This window comes from Musa acuminata, chromosome BXJ3-9 (assembly GCF_036884655.1).
Source record: "Musa acuminata AAA Group cultivar baxijiao chromosome BXJ3-9, Cavendish_Baxijiao_AAA, whole genome shotgun sequence".
Taxonomy (NCBI): domain Eukaryota; kingdom Viridiplantae; phylum Streptophyta; class Magnoliopsida; order Zingiberales; family Musaceae; genus Musa; species Musa acuminata.
In genome coordinates, this window is record NC_088357.1 from 39,936,466 (window position 1) to 39,954,960 (window position 18,495).

The window sequence follows — 18,495 nt, forward strand, 5'->3', positions numbered from 1 at the left end:
GGAGAACTAGATTAGAAAGAGTCTCAAGACACTTTGATCAGATCGACGAAGTGAGTACTTGAGTACAGAGTTCACGTAGTTCCTCAAGGACCATGGGATTCTATCCCAATGGATACCTCCTTATACACCTCAGCTCAATGGTGTATCTAAAAGGAGGAATCGTACACTGTTAGACATGGTGCGGTCTATGATGAACTTCGTCGACCTACCCATTTGTCACAGACAAAATTCTAAACAAGATGTTTGATGTAATGCTTATGTATGTCCATGTCTTTTGGTTTGTACATGCTTTGCACAACATGTAGATGGATGGTCGAAGGCTTAACAGCCCCATTTTAGTTGGGTTTGGTGGCCTTCTTAGGCTTATAAATAAATATTGTGTCATGTGGACACTTGTGAGAGATATTCGGTCTGTAGTGGACCATTTTGATCATTTGTTGTGCAACCATTCAGAGCTTGTAAAGTATGTTTGTAATTTATATTGTCTATGAAGTGTTTTCTAAAATGTTTGCTTTTGGATCCTGAGTGAGGTGCTTTCTCTAACTCATTTTCTTTTTTATAGGTCCTAAGGGACCATGGGAGGTTTTGGGGAGGCTGACCTTTGTGGACGGACATGTAAGGGTGCTGCATGACTTAGGCAAAACTAGATAAGTCCATGACAGATGGTATCAGAGTGGGATAAGTACTCATAGAAACACTTAACATGCAAATGTGGGGGACCTAGATAGGCTGTGTTGAGGGCAGTCAGCATACACGCGATCGTTTGGAGGAAAAACGGGCATGGAGATGTAGGAAAAAGGAGTCGCTCGGAGGAGCGGGCATCTGAGATTGGCATTCAGAGGAATGGCTAACCCTTCGCGTAACAAGCACCACGAGAACATGCAAGCTTGGAAGAATGCGTAATGCACAAAGGTTGGGATGGCTGAGTTCGAGCTATGGCTCGACGTTGACAACTACACTTGATGGTGCTCAAGACAAGCGAGGCGCTTGATAAAGGATGAGACCATTCAAGGTGGAATGAGTTGCTTAGCAACTGAAAGAATTATACAAAGCTCACAGAGGTGAGGGGAATTGCTAACTCGAAAAATTTGGTACTCATGCAAGGGCTTGTATGCGGATAGTGGAATGTTTGCGGCCATCCCAAGGCGACCGAAACTCGGCGCCATGAAGCATTAGAATTTTCTTTTTAGCATGAGAAAGATACGTTTGTAGGAGGCTGAAGTGTGCAACGAGTTCAGCATGTTGCTAGGCCTTGAGTGGTGCAGCGAGGGCTGTATTTACGTGGAGTCACGATCTAGCAAGTGTGTTTGCATGAGGCAGAACAATGCACAGTTTATTCAGCAAATCGGAGTAGTCCAAGGGGATGGTGGTCTCCGAAACGAAGAGAGATATTGCTCCAACGGGATAGATATCCAAGAGGAATAAGTCTCGGCTCTCTAGAGGGAGAATCATGTGCAATAGACCGCATATATTGAGGAGGAGTACCTCAAAAAGAATAACTCCACGAAGCTCAATGGACCGAGCGAGCGGCGAGGAGTCGTCGCATGATCTCGCTTGAGGGAATGCATTGGTGGATGTATTGTGAGATCAAGTGGGGGAGCGACCCAAAGCAACACAAATGAAAGCATACTTAGAGTCGATATGGAGATCAGACTCAAGGGAGGGCTGACCCATGGAATGGTGGGCATGAGGGCCACCATCAACTCAATGCAAAACGAGGAGCGGAGCAATTTGGGTGTAACTTGGTGAAGTACCCAAGTCGCATGAAGGGAGCTGGCATAGAAGATGGAACATGGAGCAAAGGCACAGAGCTTCCCTTGGATAGAGGTCAAAGACATAAACTCTTGCAGAGGCAAGAGTAGGATCATGTTGTTCTATGGGTCCTTCATTATGATGGAACATACTCATCTTGCATGGTGCTAAAGACGAAGGGGGCTTCTGGGCACATGCACCTTATCTCAAAGAAGCATTTAATGGAGGAACTAAGGCGACTTAACTTGCGGAGGCGAAGTTAAGTTCAGAAGGCCTTAGCACGGGGCAAGAGGATGCGAAAGCGAATACTCTCGAAGAATATGCCACAGTGTTGCCATTCAAGTTGCCATGAAGGAAGCGGTGCGTAGCGAAGATTGTGCTGGTAGGGGTAGAGGCCTAGGATCCAAACAATGGTGCACTAATTTCAATAAAGTCAGTGGACTTCAGGAGCTACTAGGCGACGAACTGTCCTAGAGCGGTACTTTGTCTAGGTGTGACCCGAGAGCGAGGGGGACGAAGGTCGATTGCTAAAGGAGCGAATGAACAAAATCAAAGGTGGAAGAGACCCTGCGATGTATTGGCCGAGGCCACACATGGAGAGATCACAATTCGAGTTCATCCCATAAGGATCAGAATGCAATGGAGATGTCACCAAGACGTGACATGATGCAACAGATCATAGTGGAATAGTTCGTGGCAATGCGATACACACGACATAGTCTCTGAAGAACTATATCATATGGAGGTATGATTGGCAGCTATTGGAAGCTCCACTTCGGTGAACAACACGTCGACAAGAAGGGCAATGGATTCAATGAGTGAAGGTCATGGTACCGTAGAGACGGGTCTTCCGTGCGTGCATTGAGTTTTACATCGGATGAAAGCCTCGGTTATCAGCATATGGGGGGCTGTGTTCCACTAAGTGAAAAGTTCGAATGCAAGTACTAGTGAGTCCCATGGGAGAGACTTGATCATACAGAGGTATGACCGAAGCAGCTGGAGAGTTAGACTGCTATAGAGCCCATATTTGCTTAAGGGAGCCCGGCAAGTCAGACGACAAGGTCGAGTAAGTAAATGTTGCTACTAAGGAAGCTAAGGAGAACAGAATCGGTGCAAACCCTACAACGTGATGGCAGACGCCATGCATGAGAGTTATAGTCTATCTTTTCATCGACTAAAGGGAGTTGCTTGGATAACACAGAGGTGTTGAAGCAGGGGGTCGAAAAGGGCGAGGAAGCGACGACGAGTCCAAAGGGACTTAGCTACCCAAAATCAAGCAACAGTTAGAATGGAGGTGGACTCAAAGAAGTGCCATAGATACATATCTATTGATCATGAAGAAAAATGATGCAAATGTGAGGCGACGAATAGTAGGGCCATGGGCATGGCAACGCCATGGTACCGTAGAGGCGGGACTTCTAAGAAAGTCATTGATCCCTTGCTCTCATGAAGGGAGAGCGCTTAGTCGTGAAAGGGGTCAAGGAGGTAAAGCATGCAAAGGCAAACTCCAAATACCGAGACAAGGTTAAAGGGTAGAGGCCAAGGAACTTCATAAGACCGGTGTCAACGAGCTTCTCATCAAGATAGCCGAAAGTGAAGGACTTCGGGTCATGCAAGAGTGCACAACCAAGGAATGAAATAGGCAGTACGTGGTGATATACCTTTGCTACTCAGTGGAGTAGGCGGCAGGGTTGATGGAGAAGATGGTACAATCCCAGAGGCGACCAAAACTATTAGAGACTTACTCCAAGTTGGGGTGAAAACTTCATGCATTCCAGAAGTTCGATGGCATTGAGAAGGTGAATCACAATAGCTAACTCAATGCAAGGAGTGCAAACACTTCGAGTGCTTCAGAAGTGTGAGCAAAGAGCAAGCGAAGGCCAGTAACCAACTCGATGCATGGAGTATAACCCTTAAGGAGGCAGGCTAAGTCAAGTAACTATTGCCTTTTCAACTCTTAAGAGAATGGGCGAAACCGAGTACCCCAATTCTCTTATCTATCTAGCAAAGGAGCTCTGCACAGGTTTAAAGACCCTTCGAGGATATTAGAAGATAATAGTTGTCAAATCCTTACCAATGGTGATCAGTGTTACTTAGAGTAGATTATTTGCTTCATTTTCCGACAGAATGTCAATTGAAAGCGGAAGTGATGCAAATCTACTTGAAAGTGATAACTAAGTGAAAGAAGAGTCGATGGGAAAATTTTGTGAAGGAAGGGCCTAAAACTTCAAAAGTTTACGAGGCGATGCTCGTTAAAGCTCCAACAAGCATCCACCTAGTTCAAGCAGCATGAGCCATTTGAGAGACTGGCACGTAGTAAGGATGGTCTTTTCCTTCATCTGATGGATCTGTATGAACCAACAGGGATCAGCAGAACTCAGCCAACCCCACATTAGAGTCAAAGTCATTGACGAGTTGAAGTAGCATAGCGGATCAAAGGTTCGACTACTAAAAAACAATAGTGGAGAGCAATTGGGAGCCAAGAGGTGCATTGCAGCTGGTGTAGAAGATTGAAGACTCATCAAAGGCAAGGATTTGCAGTGTCGGCAAAGGTTTCGACGAGGATGTCGAAAGAATAAGTGGGGGAGAATGTCATGGATAAAATTCTAAATAGGATGTTTGATGTAATGCTTATGTATATCCGTGTCTTTTGGTTTGTTCATGCTTTGCACAGCATATAGAGCGATGGTCGAAGGCTTAACAGCCCCATTTTAGTTGGGTTTGGTGGCCTTCTTAGGCTTATAAATAAAGGTTGTGTCATGTGGACACTTGTGAGAGATATTCGATTTGTAGTGGACCATTTTGACCCTTTGTTGTGTAATCGTTCAAAGCTTGTAAAGTCTGTTTGTAATTTATATTGTCTATGAAGTGTATCATGAAATGTTTGCTTGTGGATCCCGAGTGAGGTGTTTTCTCTAATCAGTTTTCTCTTTTGTAGGTCCTAAGGGACCATGGGAGATTTCGGGGAGGTTGACCTTTACGGATGGATACGCAAGAGTGCTACATGACTTAGGCAAAACTAGGTAAGTCTGTGACATGTTGTTAGGAAATCTTAGGGGTGACATCACATGCGCAATGAAATAACAGAAAACAAAATCCCTAATTCCCAAATATATGTTCGTCGTCGTGCGAAGATTGGTGCGCAAAATCCACTAAATAGAAAACCACGTGTGAGATAGATTGTGTTACCTAGGGAGATCGTATATTCCATAATCCCTGTAGATCTCTAGGAGAGGGTGAAGGAGGTCAAGCACCCTCCTCTCTAGCGGTGATCCACACAGCAAGGCTACGATGACGTTCCTCAAAACTCCAGTCCTGCTTTGAGGTGGAGAGGGGGAGGAGAATAGGAGAGGCAAGTAAAAGGCTCTAGCCTATGAACCACTGATTATCTCATATTTATAGAAGTCCTTTGTCAACTTAACCATAATAGATCCTCCCCTATTGGGTATTGGATCTCCATCCAACTACCCAAGCCTCTTAGATTAGTAGATCTCTATCCAATAATCTCTCATGGGCTCTTATTGGATCTTATCTATAGGATCCAATAATTTAGGGGCTTTTTGGTTATCCAATAAGACAGGGGGTCCGGCAGATATCTCATATCCGAACTTTTACTCATCGCAATATCTACCATATGTGTGTGACCCTCATCGACTATGGAATTATTATCGAGTTAGCTATGAGTCATACCTATAGCCCCTTATCCATCTAATATCATAGAGACCATATACCGGGCATGGTATTATCAGACCCATATGGTTTCTACTTGAGTCTCGCTCTAATCGGATTCTCCCGGAGAACTCTTTCTCTCTCAATCCGAATGACCCTGGCCAAGGATTTGTCCGAGTAAGAACATATAGGATATTTCTCTCATGACATTGAGAATAGATGATCCTCTATCGACACTTAAAAGCCCTCGTAAGGTTGACTGCCACTCCCGATGATCGGTTGTGCTAGATTTGAGACATCCAAACCTATGAGTCCGATATCAAAAATTGGAGCACTCATAAAGGATATCCTTGGTGTCTCAAGTCTAAGAACCAGATACACCATTGGGACTATGGAATCGTTGTCTAACAATAAGGCATCATCAACCCTCTAGTATTTCGTAAGCAAATCAATCAGTAAACTCATTCTCCAATGAGCATATGTATTATATCCCTAGTGTTCCCACATGAGTAGCTATGAGACCAGCTACATTCATTATATGGACGGGTATACAACACACTAGTCTGTCCGGTTATCTCGATATCCCTCTCGAGTAACCTATGATCGGGATTATTTAGGATTTGTATTTAAAGGTGAATCAGTCTCATTATTGTGATCTCATCACGATCCGATTCCTATTGTACAAATCCAAGGACATCACAATATATATATGCATACATACAATAAGTAATATAAAGTGATAAATACCAAAATATAATAAGCAAAAAAACTGTGTCAAGTCACACGTGCCATCACTCACATGATTGGATTGTAGGGCACATATGACTAGCAATCTCCTACTTGACCTAAAGCCAATCACCTATGTGTCTAATCCCCATCAGACCCTTGTGACGCTCAAAGACAATCTGAGACAATGGCTTTGTTAGTGGATCTGCAATATTATCTTCGGATGGAACTCTTTCCACTGCTACATCTCCTCGGGTCACGATCTCTCTGATCATGTGAAACCTCCTCAAAATATGCTTAGATTTCTAATGAGACCTGGGTTTTTTCGCTTGAGCAATTACCATGTTGTTGTCGTAATATAAGGGAATCAACTCCTCGCTTGAGCAATCGCCACGTTGTTGTCATAATATAAGGGAATTGACTCCTTCGCTTGAGCAATCGCCACTTGCAACCGATGGGTACAATACTCTCGGGCGCATCAATTAGGTTCCAAACCTTGTTGAAGTACATGAAATCCATCTCAAAATTCATGGCTTCGTGCTACTTCCCGAAGTCTATACTTATAATAGCTTTTTCGTAGGTCTGAGGATCAATATCCTCAATATCCTCTCATCAAATATGTCCCATATATCTCTCAGGAGGATAAGATACTCTGTTGGACCTACGTAAAGTTAGAACTTGTGTGTTAGGTACCTGAATAGACTCGGGCTATAGAGTGGTGCTTAAGCTAGTTTCTCTAACCTTGCTTAACTCTATTATGCTCCCATTGTCTCCGCCAAGAATGTGTTCCTTATCAAAGAACACCGCTCTCCGCCAATAATACCCACAAGATTCCTTGGGGTATCCCATGAACTTGCACCGCTCCATCCTTGATTCCAACTTATTGGGGTTGTGTCTTTTAACGTGGGCAAGGCAGCCCCAAATCTTAACAACCTTAAGATCGGGCTTCTTCCCTTTTCATGTCTCATTTGGTGTAGACACTATCGACTTAGTTGGAATTCTGTTCAAAAGGTAAGCTATGGTCTCTATGGCATATCCCCATAATAAGATGGGTATATCAGCGAAACTCATCATGGATCGTACCATGTTTAACAACGTATGATTCCTCTTTTTAGATACATCATTGAGTTGAGGTGTATAAGGAGGTGTCCATTGGGATAGAATCTCATGGTCCTTGAGGAACTGGGTACACTCTATACTTAAGTACTCACCTCCTCGATCTGATCAAAGAGTCTTGATACTCTTTACAGTCTGTTTCTCCACTTCATTCTTATACTCTTTGAATTTCTCAAAGGCCTCGTACTTGTACTTCATTAAGTACACATGTCCATACCTTGAGAAATCATCGGTAAAGGTAATGAAGTAGAAGTAACCACCAATGACATAAGTTGACATAGGTCCACATACATCACTATATATGAGTTCCAATAGTTCAATGGCTCTTTCTCTAGTTCCACTAAATGGAGAGTTGGTCAGTTTTCTACGAAGGCAAGCCTCGCAAGTTGCATATGACTCATAGTCGAATAGATCTAGATATTCATCCTTTAGCAACTTTTGAATCGTTCCCTCATGGATGTGACCTAGCCTATAATGCTATATGTATGCACTGTTCACCTCATCTTGTTTTCTCTTAGACATACTTATATTCATGATATGTGGAGTAGTGTCTAGCATAAATAAATTATTATGCAATGTTCCTCTCATGATGATCCCATCATCTAATAATATTGAATAATTATTATTTTTAAAAACTAATTTATATCAACTAGTTATCAAACATGAAATAAAAATAATATTTTTGATAATAGAAGGAATAAAATAACATACATCCAATGCAATAATAGTTCCACTATGCAAATGTAGGACGACCTCACCAATAGCTACTACAGTAACTTTTATTCCATTGCCCATCTTGAGGTCCATCTCACCTCTCGCTAATCTCTCAGGCTTTACTAAAACCTATAACTAATTATAAATATGATAAGTACTATCGATATTCAATACCCATGTGTTATCATAAGAGTCTAACAAATGGAGACTGATCATGAATGTACTTGAAGCTTCTCCAAGCTTCTATTTCGCCCTCTCTGCAAGATACTCTTTGTTGTTCCTCTTCCAGTGCCCATTTTTTCCATAGTGGAAACATTGACCTTTGTCCTTTGCTGGGTCTTTCTTAGCAACCTTTGCTTTACTTGGTCTGCCCTTGCCCTTGCCCTTCTTAAGGGTCTTTTTTGCTTTCCTTTTCTTTCTGGACTCACTAGTATAGAGAACTGGCTTCTCTTTCTTGATAGTGCTCTCCGACTCCTTCAACATATTGAGGAGCTCCGGGAGAGTCACCTTAAGCTTGTTCATATTAAAATTCATTATGAACTGTGAAAAGGAGTCTAATAGGGACTGAAGCGCAAGATCCACACACAGGTTATCCTCTAGGACCATTCCTAGACCTGTAAGTTTCTCTATCCACTCAATCATCTTTAGGACATGGTTCTGAACCGATATCCCCTTAGTCATCCTAGCATAGAATAGGCTCTAGGATATCTCATATCATTGAGTCATTCTTTGTTCCTCAAACAGTTTACGGACATGTAGAAGAATGGATTTGGCACCCATCTTTTCATGTTGTCTCTGTAACTCAGGAGTCATGGAGCCCAACATGTAATACTAAGCAAGAGTGGAGTCATCAATGTACTTCACGTAGCGAGCTATCTCATCCTTGCTTACCCTTTCCTCGAGCGTAAGCATCACTGTATCAGATTTTCTCCGCCATGAGAACATTTATCAAGTTGCGGAGCCAATTCATATAATTTGGACCAGTGAGGCGATTGACATCAAGTATACTACGTAAGGGATTTGAAAGCGACATTTTCTAAAAATAAAGATGCAGCATAAATAAATAACATAAAGATTTTATAAAAAAAATAATCAAGATATGGACTTCTATCTTAATATGCTCACATTATTTCACTAGCGAGTCACGCGACACCCTCAACACATGAAACGAAAGTCTTTGGCAAACTTTTAGTGGGGATCAAGATTCAATCAGCGTTTTAGTGTAACCTCGAGGGACTCAACCAATCACACTAAGCTTGAAAGGTAGGCAACTCTTGCCGATCACAACTCCTTATGATTCCTGTCCTATTTGGCCTCCGAATCACCATGGTTATGAGGGACTCGACCAACCATGATGTCGTCAATGCCATTGTTACAAGATAAGTCTGATTTGATGATATACCCTCAAGAGACTCGACCAAGTATACCATGTCCTCGGGTCACCGGTGACATCTCTATGTCGTAGGCAAGATAGCGAATCACGATATAGGTGAGCCTCGAGGGACTCGACCAACTCAACCTACACCGAGAATCGATCCCTACCTATAATGATGGAAGGCCACATGGGTCAATCTAATTGCCTCATATTTACTAACTTTATATTGTCGAGAGAGGGGTTTCTTTAATTTGGTCTCCTAATATGACATGTCATATACATACATATTTAATATATATCTACATCGCATGCAAATATATATATATACATATCTAGTAGGTATATAAACAATCACACATCACATGAGCAATTACACTATATGATCATGGACCATAGCCTAATGTGATCAGGCCCGAGCTAGTGGGTCTAATCACTCACATCAAGATCTATGTGTGCAGCGGTGCATCTCCATGCCCTATGATCATTCATCTCATCCTCGTCGATTCCGTCGGTATCTCAACGCATTTCCATGCATCGCGATCGTCCGTCTCGTGAGTCCCATTATGGCATCCATGCTCCCGTTACGCCTCCTCGTGTAATTATAACTTAATCATAGGCATGCAGACCTACCAATAAATGAGAAATAAAATAGAGGCTCGCAAGCCCCAATAATAATAATCACAAGTACACACATCATATTGTCCATGATCATCCGTCCACACATCATATATCACATATGTAAATCATCATCATATAGGAATACTAGATAATAATAAAAATAATAATCAATTAAACTTTTTAATTAATTAATATTTTTTGAAATCAGGGACATGTAGGGAATTTTTTTATTTATGAGGAGTATTTTCATAATTTGGACAAAGGACATAACTTGGAATTTCTAAAATTTCGAGGGGCAAAACTATCTTTTAGCTAGAAAACCCTAACCCCCTCTCTTCTCCCTGCTTGTTGCGGTCGCTACCACCCTACCAGCAATAGCTTGTATGGTGGGGGGGCGTGGGGGCGCCACCCTTGCGGACTGGCACCCTTGCAGGCACTACTGCCCCTGCGAGCAATTGTGCTCGCGGGCGTAGCACCCGTAGGCACCATTGCCCTACGGCACCTCGGTCCGTGAGCGCAGTGCCACCCGTTGGGGCTCGCTGCCGCCACTACTGGCGCCTCGCGCATGGGCCCAACGGTGGTAGGCGTCACCCTTACATGCGGGCGTAATGCCCGCGTGTAGGTGGCCACCATGCCTGTGGCCCTACCTGCGGGCGCCGCTGCAAGTAGTCGTGCCTACGCGTACAGTGCCCGTGCGCAGGTGGCTGCCACTACAGTAGCCTGCCAACCGAGACCCTGCACGTAGATGGCAGTGCTGCTATCTGCGAGGGCAGTAAGGGCAACAATAGTTGCTGCCCTTTGTCGCTTTTGCATCAACGATTTTGACATCAAAAGCTTCTCCAAAACACAACACATGCAGTTTAAAACTAATCTTTTGCACGAACAACCTAGCTCTGATACCACTGTTGGGAAATTTTGGGGGGCGATATCACATGCATAGCGAAAGAACAGAAAACAAAATCTCCAATTTCCAAAGATATGTTCGTCATCGTGCGAAGATTGATGCACAAAAATATGCGAAAATAAAAACCACGTGTGAGATAGATTGTGTTACCTAGGGAGATCGTATATCCCTGAATCCATACAGATCTCTAGGAGATGGGTGAAGGAGGTCAAGCCCCCTCCTCTTTAGCGGTGATCGACATAGCAGGGCTACGATGACGCTCCTCAAAACTCCAAGCCTGCTTTGAGATCGAGAGGGGGAGGAGAATAGGAGAGACAAGCAAAAGGCTCTAGCTTATGAACCACTAAATCCTTCATATTTATAGAGGTTGCTAGTCATATGTGCCCAGCAAGCCAATCATGTGAGTGATGGCATGTGTGACTTGATACAGAATCTTTTTGCTTATTATATTTTGGCATATATCACTTTATAACTATTGCATAAATGCATATATATATATTGTGATGTCCTTGGATTTGTGCAATGGGAATCGGATCGTGATGAGATCACGATAATGAGATCGATTCCCCTTTAAACACATATCCTAAATAATCCCGGTCATAGGTTACTCGAGAGGGACATCGTGATAACCGATCAGACTGGTGTGCTGTATACCCGTCCATATAATGGATGCAGCTGGTCTCATAGCTGCTCGTGTAGGGACACTAGGGATACAGTACAGGTGCTCATTGGAGAATGAGTTCACTGATTGATCCGCTTACGAAATGCTGGATGGTTGATGATGCCTTATTGTCAGACAGCGATTCCGTAGTCCTAGTGGTGTATTTGATCCTTAGACTTGAGACACCAAGGATGTCCTGTATGAGTGCTCCACTCTTTGATACCAGACTTATAGGTTTGGCTGTCCCAGATCTAGTACAACTGGTCATTGGGAGTGGTAGTCGACCTTACGAGGGCTATTGAGTGTCGATAGAGGATCATCCACTCTCGGTGTCATGAGAGGAATATCCCATGTGTTCTTGCTCAGACAAATCCCTTTCCAGGGTCATTCGGGTTGAGAGAGAAAGAGTTCTCCGGGAGAATTCGATTAGAGCGAGACTCGAGTAGAAACCGTATGGGTCTGACAGCACCATGCTCGATATACGGTCTTTGGGATATTAGATGGATGAGAGACTATAGGTACACGGTAACTGAGGACAGACAGGTCCAATGGATTGGATTCCTCTGTATCGTCTGGGGACTACGGCGTAGTGGCCTAGTACGTTCGTAGTCGATGAGTCAAGTGAATTATCACAGAGATAATAATTCACTGAGTTAGAAGGAGTTCTGATAGGGATGACTCACGGCCAGCTCGATATTGGGCCTAGAGGGTCACACACATATGGTAGGCATTGCGATGAGTAGAGGTTCGGATATGAGATATCCGACGGAGCCCTTGTCTTATTGGATGCAGATCCAATACCCACTAGAGGAGGACCCATTAGGGTTTGACAGGGGACCTCTATAAATAGGAGAGATTCAGAGCCTCACAGGTTAGAGCCTTTGCTTGCCTTTCCTATTCTCCTCTCCCTCTCCACCTCAGAGTAGGCCTAGAGTTTTGAGGAGCGTCTTCGCAACCCTGCTGTGTGGATCATCGCTAGAGAGGAGGACGCTTGACCTCCTTCACCCTCTCCTAAGGATCTGCAAGAAAACAGGGATATATGATCTCCCTAGGTAATATAATCTACTCTATATGGAGTTTTAAGTTTCACGGATTTTGTGTACCAATCTTCGCACTACGACGAACATCTCTTTAGGAATTGGGGATTTTGTTTTCTTGTTCTTCCGCTGCGCATATGATGTCGCCCCCAAGATTTCCCAACAGTGGTATCAGAGCCAGGTTGTTCGTGAGAATGATTGGTTTTAAACTGTGTGTGTTGTGTTTAGGAAGAATTTTGACATCAAAATCGTTGAAGTTGCTGCCCTCGATCTACGTGCGTGTAGCGTAGCCGAAGGCGGGCAGCACAAGGGCTGCGTCTGCAGCAGCTGGCCGGCGGCCTGCTTGCAGCAGGCTTACGTCCGGCGGGGTTGGCAGGCCGCGGGTAGAGGCGCTTGCGTTCGCTTCTCCCGCAGGCAGCGGCGCCTGCCGCCGCTGCTCTCGCGGGCGAAACTCCCCCCCACAGGGGCAGTCGCTCGGCGGGATAGCACCGCCTGCGGGCGTTGCCCCGCCGGTAGAACCGCTCGCGGAGGCGGCGGTGCCCGTAGGGGTGCCCACCTGCAGCGGCAGCGCTGCCAGCGGGCGTGCCGCCTACAGGCGGGGGTAGCGCCCTCGCCTCGCCGCACAGGCCGTCGCCAGTAGGGTGGCAACGGCGACTGCAGTAAGAGGGAATTAGGGTTTTGGGCAAAAAGATAGTTTTGCCCCTATGAATTTGAGAAATTCCAGTTTCTGTCTTTTGTCCAAATTATGAAAATACCCTTAGGAATTATGAAATTCCCTACATGTCCCTGATTTCAAAAAATATTAATTAATTAAAAAGTTTAATTGATTATTATTTTTATTATTATCTAGTAGTCTTACATGATGATGATTATTTATACATGTGATGTATGATGTGTGGACGGATGATCATGGACCGTGTGATGTGTGTACTTGTGATTATTATTATTGAGGTCTGCGAGCCTCCATTATATTTCTCATTTATTGTCGGGCCTGCGTGCCTATGATTAAGTTGTAATCACATGAGGAGGCGCAGCGGGAGCGTGGATGCGATAGCGGGACCCACGAGATGGACGATCACGATGCATGAAGATGCATCAAGATGTCGACGGAACCAACGAGAACGAGATGGACGATCACAGGGTATAGAGATGCACCGTTGCACACATAGATCTTGATGTGAGTGATTAGGCCTACTGGCTCGGGCCTAATCACATTAGGTTGTGGTCCATGATCATCTGGTGTGATTGTTTATACACATACTAGATATGTATATATATTTGCATGCGATGTAGATATATATTAAATATGTATATGTGTGACATGTTATATTAGGAGACCAAATCATAGAAACATCTCTCGATAATATTAAGTCGGTAAACGTGAGGCAATTAGATTGACCCACGTGGCCTTCCATCGTTATAAGTAGGAACCGATTCCCGGTGTAGGTTGAGTTGGTCAAGTCCCTTGAGACTCACCTATATCGCGATTCGCTATCTTGCTTACGACATAGAGATGTCACCGGTGACCTGAGGGCATGGTATGCTTGGTTGAGTCCCTCGAGGGTTTATCATCAAATCAGACTCATCTTGTAATGAAGGTGTTGACTTAACCGAGCATCATGGTTGGTCGAGTCCCTCGAGGCCATGGTGATTCGGAGGTCGAACAAGACAGGAATCACAAGGAGTTGTGATCGGCAAGAGTTGCCTACCTTTTAGGCTTAGTGTGATTGGCCGAGTCCCTCGAGATTACACTAAGATGCTGATTGGATCCTGATCCCCACTAGAAGTCTTCCGGAGACTTCCATTTCACGTGTTGAGGGTGTCGCGTGACTCGTTAGTAAAATAGTGGGAGCATATTAAGATAAAAGTCCATATCTTGATAGTTTATATCTTGCAAAATCTATATGTTATTCATTTCTGCTACATCTTTATTTTTAGAAAATGTCGCTTTCAAATCTCTTATGTGGCATACTTGATGTCAACCGCCTCACTGGTCCAAATTATACGGATTGGCTCCGTAACTTGAGAATTGTTCTCATAGTGGAGAAAATCGTGTACGTCCTTGATACAATGATGCCTACGCCCGAAGAAGGGGCAAGCGAGGATGAGATCGCTCGCTACGTGAAGTACATTGATGACTCCACTCTTGCTCACGTGCTGAGGGTGTCGCGTGACTCGTTAGTAAAATAGTGGGAGCATATTAAGATAGAAGTCCATATCTTGATAGTTTATATCTTGCAAAATCTGTATGTTATTCATTTCTGCTACATCTTTATTTTTAGAAAATGTCGCTTTCAAATCTCTTATGTGGCATACTTGATGTCAATCGCCTCACTGGTCCAAATTATATGGATTGGCTCCGTAACTTGAGAATTGTTCTCACAGCGGAGAAAATCGTGTACGTCCTTGATACAGTGATGCCTACGCCCGAAGAAGGGGCAAGCGAGGATGAGATCGCTCGCTACGTGAAGTACATTGATGACTCCACTCTTGCTCAGTGCTATATGTTGGGCTCTATGACTCCTGAGTTACAGAGACAACATGAAAAGATGGATGCTAGATCCATTCTCCTACATGTCCATAAATTGTTTGAGGAACAAGGAAGGACTCAGCGATATGAGATATCCAAGAGCCTCTTTCGCGCTAGGATGACTAAGGGGACATCGATTCAGAACCATGTCCTAAAGATGATTTGAGTGGATAGAGAAACTCACAAGTCCAGGAATGGTCCTAGAGGATAACTTGTGTGTGGACATTGTGCTTCAGTTCCTACCAGATTCCTTTTCACAGTTCATAATGAATTTTAATATGAACAAGCTTGAGGTGACTCTCCTAGAGCTCCTCAATATATTGAGGGAGGCAGAGAGTACTATTAAGAAAGAGAAGCTAGTTCTCTACACTGATGAGACCAAAAGAAAAGGAAAGCAGAAAGGTCCCTTAAGAAGGGAAAGGCAAGGGCAAACCAGGTAAAGCAAAGGTTGCTAAGAAAGACATAGTAAAGGACAAAGGCCAGTGCTTCCACTGTGGTAAAGTTGGGCAATGGAAGAGAAACTGCAAAGAGTACCTTGCAGAAAGGGCGAAACAAAAGCTTGATGAAGCTTCAGGTACATTCATGATCAGTCTCCATTTGTCAGACTCTTATGATAACACATGGGTATTGGATACCGGTAGTGCTTATTATATATGCAATTCGTTGCAGGTTCTAGCAAGGCCTAAGAGACTAGAGAGAGGCGAGATGGACCTCAAGATGGGTAATGGAGCAAAAGTTGCTGTAGTAGCTGTTGGCGAGGTCGCCCTACATCTGCCTAGTGGAGCTTTTATTGCATTAGATGCATGTTATTTTGTTCCTTCTATTATCAAAAACATTATCTCCATTTCATGTTTAACAGTTAGTGGATATAAATTTATTTTTGAGAACAATGGTTGTTCGATATTATTAGATGATAAGGTCATCACGAAAGGAACATTGCATAATGGTTTATTTATGTTAGACACTACTCCACATATCATGAATGTAAATGTGTTCAAAAGGAAACGAGATGAGATGAACAGTGCATACCTGTGGCATTGTAGGCTAGGTCACATCCATGAAAGAAGGATTCAAAAGTTGCTAAATGATAGATATCTAGATCCATTCGACTATGTGTCATATGCAACTTGTGAGCCTTGCATTCGTGGAAAACTGACCAACTCTCCATTTAGTGGAACTGGAGAGAGAGCCACTGAGCTATTGGAACTCATACATAGTGATGTATGTGGACCCATGTCAACTCATGCCATTGGAGGTTACTCCTACTTCATTATGTTTACTGATGATTTCTCAAGGTATGGATATGTGTACTTAATGAAGTACAAGTCCGAGGCCTTTGAGAAATTCAGAGAGTATAAGAATGAGGTGGAGAACCAAACTGGAAAGAGTATCAAAACTCTTCGATCAGATCGAGGAGGTGAGTACTTAAGTACAGAGTTTACTCAGTTCCTCAAGGACCATGAGATATTATCCCAATAGACACCTCCTTATACACCTCAGCTCAATGGTGTCTCTGAAAGGAGAAATCGTACGTTATTAGACATGGTATGGTCCATGATGAGTTTTGCTTACCTACCCATCTCATTCTGGGGATATGCCCTAGAAACCGTAGCTTACCTTCTGAACAGAGTTCCAACTAAGTCAGTAGTGTCTACACCATATAAGATATGGAAAGGGAAGAAGCCTGATCTTAAGGTTGTTAAGATTTGGGGCTGCCCTACCTACGTTAAAAGACACAACCCCGATAAGTTAGAATCAAGGACAGAGCGATGCAAATTTATGAGATACCCCAAGGAAACTTGTGGGTATTATTTCTATCATCTCGAGGACCAAAAGGTCTTTGTAGCTAAGAGAGCAGTGTTCCTTGAGAAGGAACACATTCTTAGCGGAGACAGTGGGAGAATGATAGGGTTGAGCGAGGTTGGAGAACCAAGCTCAAGCACCACTCTACAGCCCGAGTCTGTTCAGGTACCTAATACACAAGTTTCAACTTTACACAGGTTTGATAGAGTATCTCATCCTCCTGAGAGATATGTGGGACATATTAGAGGAGAGGATGTTGAGGATATTGATCCTCAGATATACGAGGAGGCTATTATGAGTATAGACTCCGGGAAGTGGCAAGAAGCCATGAATTCTGAGATGGATTCTATGTACTCCAATAAGGTTTGGAACCTAGTTGATGCGCCCAAAGGTATTATACCCATCGGTTGCAAGTGAATCTTTAAGAAAAAGATCGGAGTAGATGGAAAGGTAGAGACCTATAAAGCAAGGCTAGTGGCTAAGGGGTATCGTCAAAGGCAAGGTGTTGACTACGACGAAACCTTCTCACCCGTAGCAATGCTAAAATCTATCAAAATTCTATTGGCTATTGCAGCACACTATGATTATGAGATCTGGCAGATGAATGTGAAAACTGCATTCCTCAATGGGAACCTCGAGGAGGAGGTGTATATGATGCAACATGAGGGATTCGTGTCCAAGAATTGGCCAGATAAGGTGTGTAGGTTGCTTAGATCCATTTATGGACTAAAGCAAGCTTCCCGAAATTGGAACATAAGATTTGATGAGGCAATCAGATCTTATGACTTAATTAAGAACGAAGACGAGCCTTGTGTGTACAGGAAGGTAAGTGGGAGCGCTATCACCTTTTTGGTGTTATATTTGGATGACATCCTCATCATTGGGAATGACGTAGGAATGCTATCCACAGTAAATGATTGGTTATCTAGACACTTCTCCATGAAGGACTTAGGGGAAGCATCCTATATCTCAGGGATTAGAATCTATAGAGATAGATCTAAGAGGATGCTTGGCTTGTCCCAGTCCAGGTACATAGAAACCATTGTCAAAAGGTTTGGCATGGAAAATTTCAAGAGAAGTCTCATTCCGATGAGACATGGGATATCGCTTTCTATGAGTATGTCCCCAGAGACTCCAGAAGAAAGGGCGAACATGGATATAGCACCTTATGCCTCAGCAATAGGGTCTATCATATATGTCATGCTATGTACTAGGCCTGATATAGCGCATGCTGTGAGTGTCATGAGCAGGTATCAAGCGGATCCAGGCTTGGAGCACTGGAAAGCAGTAAAGTGTATCCTTAAGTACTTGAGAAGGACTAAGGATCTTTTACTAGTATATGGAGGTAATAGCCTTAAGGTTGAAGGCTACACTGACTCAAGTTTTCAGTCTGATGTTGATGATAGCAAGTCGAATTCAGGGTATGTGTACACCTTGAATGGAGGAGCAGTGTGCTGGAAGAGTTCCAAGCAAGATACCACTGCTGACTCGACCACAGAGGCGGAGTACATTGCTGCATCAGATGCAGCAAAGGAGAGAGTCTGGTTGAAGAAGTTCATTACAGATTTGGGAGTCGTGTCGGGTAGTGCG